General features: G+C 40.5%; 1 long non-coding RNA gene across 1 annotated transcript; it reads right to left on the bottom strand.

Moving 5' to 3' along the window:
• Positions 1-1,120: 1,120 nt before the first annotated feature.
• Positions 1,121-1,849, bottom strand: LOC138481709 (uncharacterized). The gene is made up of 3 exons (XR_011274346.1): positions 1,749-1,849; positions 1,519-1,633; positions 1,121-1,385 (listed from the first exon to the last, which is right to left on the bottom strand). It is a non-coding gene; the product is annotated as an uncharacterized lncRNA (long non-coding RNA).
• Between the last annotated feature and the right edge of the window lie 5,421 nt (positions 1,850-7,270).

Genomic DNA, 7,270 nt, shown 5'->3' with positions numbered 1-7,270 from the left:
GCCTGGGAAAACCAGGCATGCTTACCGGGTCCCACGAGGGGAAGAGGGAGCAAACAACGGGCAATCACGTAATGGCCCGTTGTTTGCTCCCTCTCCTGTTCCCATTCAGCCCTACGGGGGCTGAAATGGGAATGGGGAAAGACCGTGTCCGGGTCCTTGGAGGGAGGAATTATCGGGCCTTCCGAATTCAGAATGGCCCGGTAAGTCCTCATTCCGAGGACCCGGACCTCGATGCGTTTTCGGCGGCAGCCATGCCGCCAATAGCGGCATGGTTACCGCCGAACTCGTAATGAGGGCCATAGTATGTTCTTGTTCTGATTTTATCATATCCAGAGCCTCATACTTATATTTCGCTTAGTTGCAGTTGGCTCTTGTCTACTCTGTACTGGTGTTACACTGTCATTGGTTAAATGGTACTGTTGTAACCTGATCTCTATTATTCAAATCACAATGCTCATTATTGACTTTATGACAGCTTGGAAAGTAGTGTTCCGCAAGCGGAGTGAAGGGAGGTGGACCCTACCTTGGATGTATGATTCCTTAAATTAATAATTTCGAAAAACCTTATGTTTTGGTATTTATGGGCAAGTTAGGAGAGTAATCCTCTACCTTGGTTTCATGAGTCCTAAGGATCATACCTCAAAGGGGGTTATTTGCCCTTATTTGCTGACATCAATTAGATGCTTGGATAGTCTGAACTCATTGTTGAAAACGTACAGTTTCTTTTCCAATTGTGGTGCTCTGGTCATGAAGTTTGGTTGTTTTACTTTCAAATTGTCAGGGTTGTTAGAATGTTAGCTATTGTGGGGGTGGTGTGAATTGTATCTCATAATATGTTTAAATAGGTATAAAGAATCCCTATTAACATGAAAACATCCTACTCCACCAACGGGGATATAGATATATGTAATACAATAAAGAGCAAGATGATACGTGTTGTTTACTTGCCTCCAACCCTCTCACAAAGGAACTCTATAAGGTTTTCCAGCATCACTAGTCCTGAAAAAATGGACCGTCTGCTATAACTGATTTACACAAATGTATAACAAGTTTATTATTCAAATAATTCAAACTGAATTTAAACAAAAAAAAAACACTTCCCTCACCTAACACAGTGTACTAAACATTAAAAAACAAATATAAAACAATTATAAAACATCAGATAACTTATTTATACGACACAGAAGATATCACATAACACACAAAAAAATCTCAATGTGTCACTAAAACAACAAGCATCCCAACATGTTTCTGTTCTTAACTGCCCAGTTCAGGCGAACATTCTTCAGGGGATAAATTTAAAAGCATCCACTAATCTCTTCCACACCGTGTTGAAAGGGTAGATTCAGGCACCCAAGAGGGTAAAAGGAAAACAACCTCCAAGCCTGTAAAAATAAAGGAAAGGAGAAACCTAATGAGTTCCAAAGAGGGAAGGAAGTACTACAAAATGTAAATGGAGGCATGGCACAGGGATTATGCCACACTCACAAGGGTCCCAAAGGGCACCCGCAGATTTACCTTTAAATGGTGAAACTTCAAAGCACGTCACAGGATGACAAATTTGCTGGTTTCCCTCCAAATGAGAAATCAATACTTCAACAAAGCGTCACAGTCCGCTAGAGTATCGCCACACCTAAGTAAGACAAAACCAATACACAGAGACCACATGCTCTGTTATATCCAGAAATCACACTGGCTTCAATACCACTGCACATAAAATCAAGGCTCCAAATAACAAAGTGAATTACCTCCACAAATGTAGGGATCAAGACTGCAATTCACAATTCAGTAATGGACAAGTTGAAATGGAAACATCCATACGATCAAGCAATAAAGTACAGAGTCAATCTGGAAAGCAATGGGAACATAACAGTAAACACCATTTATCTGGCATTACCAAAACCTCAGCTAACAACATGCCGCCAACATGCACTAGAGGGCAAACAAAAGGGGGTGCTTATATTTCACACACGTGAGGAGACCATGCATTATCTAATGTGTAAAGACAACTACTCAGCGTCCATGCTGTCCAACCTCCACAACGTAAAAGAAACGCGGAAAATGGATAGCCACACAACATGTGTAAAATAAGTGTAAAATAAAATAAAGTACCCCAACCACCAAATAATGCAAAAGGTGTCCCGACATGGAGACAATATCATGCACAGAGTCACATCCAAAGGCAAAATGCTGGTAGCGTGCTCACCTATACACACGGCGGGGTTTATTCACTCCACTTGCAGCATTCAAACATACTCGGCCAGCACTCGATTCAGAGGAGCCATGGCTGCTGCACAATCTCAAAGCGTCTATGGTTGCGCAGCAACACAAAGAAAGGACTCTGTTAAAGCGTCTATGGTTGTGCGGCAACACAAAGAAAGGACTCCACTTCTCGAAGTTAATCAGGAGTACAACAACCAAGGGGGCCATATTGGAACAGACCCAGGATCAACTGGTGTAGAGGAGTTTAGTGAACACTCAGCGCATCAAAAAGATGTAAATTGCACTAACTTCATCAATTAAACTAAAAACCAAATTGTTCACCAAAATTGGGTGCCCACATGGTATATGCATCACACAATGTCCAAAATTATATTTGGCTAACCAAATGCCAATCAATGCTTTCATTGAGCCCTAGCACATTGCTTTGTAATTTGAAAATTATTTTTTGCTCTATATTCAATAATTTTCGATCTGTTTCAATTTTGGTATTTCCATGCACCTTTTTCAAAATCAGCCATGTGAAGTCATTGAAACCATGTTTCTTTTCAATAAAATGTTTCACAAGAGGGGCAGTTATCACTTGATTCTTGATACAGCTGCGATGTTCCACCATTCGAACTTTACATTGCCTATTTGTTTTTCCCACATAATGTAGGCCACATGGACAGGTGATCAGATATACAACATTAGCTGTGTTACAATTCGTCATTTCAGTGAAGACCCACTTAACATCAGGTAGAATTTGCAATAATCTAGTTTCTTTTGTTTGTCCACACATGCTGCAATTCCCACATGGAAAATGTCCTTTTACTTCAGGCAAACCCCACAGTCTAGTTTGCCTAACTTGTGGTATCTGCATTTCTGTCACATCATTTCTGATCAGAATATTTCGTAAATTCTGGGTTTTTCTGAAAGCCACTAGGGGAGGCAACACTTCTTTACCACGATATATTTTCTTCCAAGTTTTCATCACAATGTTTACGAAATATTCTGTTTCCATGTGTGGAAAAACAAAAGAAACTAGATTATTGCAAATTCTACCTGATGTTAAGTGGGTCTTCACTGAAATGACGAATTGTAACACAGCTAATGTTGTATATCTGATCACCTGTCCATGTGGCCTACATTATGTGGGAAAAACAAATAGGCAATGTAAAGTTCGAATGGTGGAACATCGCAGCTGTATCAAGAATCAAGTGATAACTGCCCCTCTTGTGAAACATTTTATTGAAAAGAAACATGGTTTCAATGACTTCACATGGCTGATTTTGAAAAAGGTGCATGGAAATACCAAAATTGAAACAGATCGAAAATTATTGAATATAGAGCAAAAAATAATTTTCAAATTACAAAGCAATGTGCTAGGGCTCAATGAAAGCATTGATTGGCATTTGGTTAGCCAAATATAATTTTGGACATTGTGTGATGCATATACCATGTGGGCACCCAATTTTGGTGAACAATTTGGTTTTTAGTTTAATTGATGAAGTTAGTGCAATTTACATCTTTTTGATGCGCTGAGTGTTCACTAAACTCCTCTACACCAGTTGATCCTGGGTCTGTTCCAATATGGCCCCCTTGGTTGTTGTACTCCTGATTAACTTCGAGAAGTGGAGTCCTTTCTTTGTGTTGCCGCACAACCATAGACGCTTTAACAGAGTCCTTTCTTTGTGTTACTGCGCAACCATAGACGCTTTGAGATTGTGCAGCAGCCATGGCTCCTCTGAATCGAGTGCTGGCCGAGTATGTTTGAATGCTGCAAGTGGAGTGAATAAACCCCGCCGTGTGTATAGGTGAGCACGCTACCAGCATTTCGCCTTTGGATGTGACTCTGTGCATGATATTGTCTCCATGTCGGGACACCTTTTGCATTATTTGGTGGTTGGGGTACTTTATTTTATTTTACACTTATTTTACACATGTTGTGTGGCTATCCATTTTCCGCGTTTCTTTTACGTTGTGGAGGTTGGACAGCATGGACGCTGAGTAGTTGTCTTTACACATTAGATAATGCATGGTCTCCTCACGTGTGTGAAATATAAGCACCCCCTTTTGTTTGCCCTCTAGTGCATGTTGACGGCATGTTGTTAGCTGAGGTTTTGGTAATGCCAGATAAATGGTGTTTACTGTTATGTTCCCATTGCTTTCCAGATTGACTCTGTACTTTATTGCTTGATCGTATGGATGTTTCCATTTCAACTTGTCCACTACTGAATTGTGAATTGCAGTCTTGATCCCTACATTTGTGGAGGTAATTCACTTTGTTATTTGGAGCCTTGATTTTATGTGCAGTGGTATTGAAGCCAGTGTGATTTCTGGATATAACAGAGCATGTGGTCTCTGTGTATTGGTTTTGTCTTACTTAGGTGTGGCGATACTCTAGCGGACTGTGACGCTTTGTTGAAGTATTGGTTTCTCATTTGGAGGGAAACCAGCAAATTTGTCATCCCGTGACGTGCTTTGAAGTTTCACCATTTAAAGGTAAATCTGCGGGTGCCCTTTGGGACCCTTGTGAGTGTGGCATAATCCCTGTGCCATGCCTCCATTTACATTTTGTAGTACTTCCTTCCCTCTTTGGAACTCATTAGGTTTCTCCTTTCCTTTATTTTTACAGGCTTGGAGGTTGTTTTCCTTTTACCCTCTTGGGTGCCTGAATCTACCCTTTCAACACGGTGTGGAAGAGATTAGTGGATGCTTTTAAATGTATCCCCTGAAGAATGTTCGCCTGAACTGGGCAGTTAAGAACAGAAACATGTTGGGATGCTTGTTGTTTTAGTGACACATTGAGATTTTTTTGTGTGTTATGTGATATCTTCTGTGTCGTATAAATAAGTTATCTGATGTTTTATAATTGTTTTATATTTGTTTTTTAATGTTTAGTACACTGTGTTAGGTGAGGGTAGTGTTTTTTGTTTTTTGTTTAAATTCAGTTTGAATTATTTGAATAATAAACTTGTTATACATTTGTGTAAATCAGTTAGAGCAGACGGTCCATTTTTTCAGGACTAGTGATGCTGGAAAACCTTATAGAGTTCCTATGTGAGAGGGTTGGAGGCAAGTAAACAACACGTATCATCTTGCTCTTTATTGTATTACACATGAATTGTATCTCCCCAGGTGCCACTTTCATTTGTTCACAGAAAATGATGCATCTCTGTGTCAGTGTTCAGACCTTCTGTTATAGCTCATATATCACATTACAAACGGCATTCATTTTGGCGGAGGCCTTTCTCTCTGTCCCCAAGTCTCTCATCCTGGGCTATGTGTTTTGCCCCAAATAATTTGATGTTCTCCTTGTTGTCATTCTGATGGTGCTTGTCCCAGTGTCCAGAGAGCGCTGACGGGTTGTCTTTGCTTGTGATGGTTCCCAGGTGTTCCCTGATTCGTATTCTTACCTTTCGGATGGTGCTCCCAACATATACTTTGCTGCAAATACAGATTATAAGGTAAATTACATAGGTACTTCTGCAGTTAATAAATTCATTGATTTTCACATTTTTGCCATTCGCAGTTCTATAGCTTTGTATATTGTTAAGAGCATATCCAGTTGGAGCATTTGAAAAAACCTTTTAAGCTTTTGCCAGTCAATGGGCCTCATTCCGAGTTTGGAGGTAATCATGGCGCTGTTTGCGCCATGACTACCTCCAATACCGGTACCAAGTCCGCCCTCGTTCAATGGGGACTTACCGGTCTATTCCGACCTTTGCGGGACAGGTAAGTCCCCATTGAAAAAGCCATTCCCCATTCCCATTTGAGCCCCCATAGGGCTCAATGGGAAGGGGGAAGGCACTAATAACGGTACCGCAAATTGCGGTACCGTTATTAGCTCTAATGTCCCTTAACGGGTCCCGTCCATAATGCCTGGTAAAACCAGGCATTAAGGAAGGGACCCGCTAAGGGAACTCGGAGTAGGGCGCAAAGGGATTACCGGCACCGGTGTCCTTACCAGTGCCCGGTATCCCTTTGCGCCCAACTCGTAATGAGGCCCAATATGTTTGTCTGAAATTTCGTTTTGCTCCCTTTCATATAACTTGTGCTTAGTTAGGAGTGTAGTGTAGGTGCTTTGGTGTACACTATGTCCGGTTTCTCTGGTAGCTATTGGGTCAGATCTGTGTCTAATTCCAGTTTTTCTGGAAGATCTTCCTTATCAATATATTGTTTCCTGTACATTGTGCTATCATTCTTATTTTGTCTGTGTGTTCTGGTATGGTTGTTTTCTTTGGTTTTAGGTATTCCTCTTGGTTTCTGCTGTTTACTTTGTTCATTGCTTTTTTTATGCAATCTGTATCGTAACCTTTTGTTTTGAATCTTTCTTTGATGATCGTACATTCGGATTCATATGTTTTTGGTTGGCTGCAGTTCCTTTTGGCTCTTGTAAATTCTCCTATTGGAATATTACGTATAGTTTTCTGGAGGTGACAGCTATTGGCTTGCAAGGTTGCGGTCACTTCATTCTTCTTTCTGTATGATCTTGTTTCCAATTTTCCATCCTCTTTGTAGCTTTGTAGATCCAGAAATGTTTGTTTGTTTGTTTGTTTATTCATTTGTTAAGCGCACCAGACTCGTAAGTAAAAGGGCGCAACGACAAGGAAATGCAAGGCTTACATAGTTACGTATACACAGGTTACAGAATTTACATATAGCAAGATGAACAATTTTTGCATGACTACAGGATATATACAATATGAACAACAAAAGGACTGAAGCAAAGGTACATGCACTAAGGATATAAAACTTATATGGTTACATATACACAGGCTACAATATATACATAAAGAAGGAATATAGCAAGCTATACAGTTTTCTTAATTGCAGGCTAGTGTTCTCAGGGGAGAGGGTGATGGGAGGCTAAAGATTGGTGGCAGTGATGTGTTTTATTAAGTTTTTCCTGAAGAGTGGATATGGTTGCTCAGCTCTCAGCTCCTGGGGCAGTGAATTCCAGCTTTTGGCAGCCTTAACAGTGAAGCCATTACCCCCGATGGTAGTAAGTTTGTATTTGGAGATATTTAGGCAATTGGTGTTCCCACTTCTAGTTGGTCTGAGAGAA

This window comes from Ambystoma mexicanum, chromosome 5p (genome assembly GCF_040938575.1).
Source record: "Ambystoma mexicanum isolate Mex_15411 chromosome 5p, UKY_AmexF1_1, whole genome shotgun sequence".
Lineage (NCBI taxonomy): Eukaryota > Metazoa > Chordata > Amphibia > Caudata > Ambystomatidae > Ambystoma > Ambystoma mexicanum.
The sequence above is the reverse complement of the archived record's forward strand: the minus strand, read 5'-3'. Positions and strand labels throughout refer to the sequence as shown.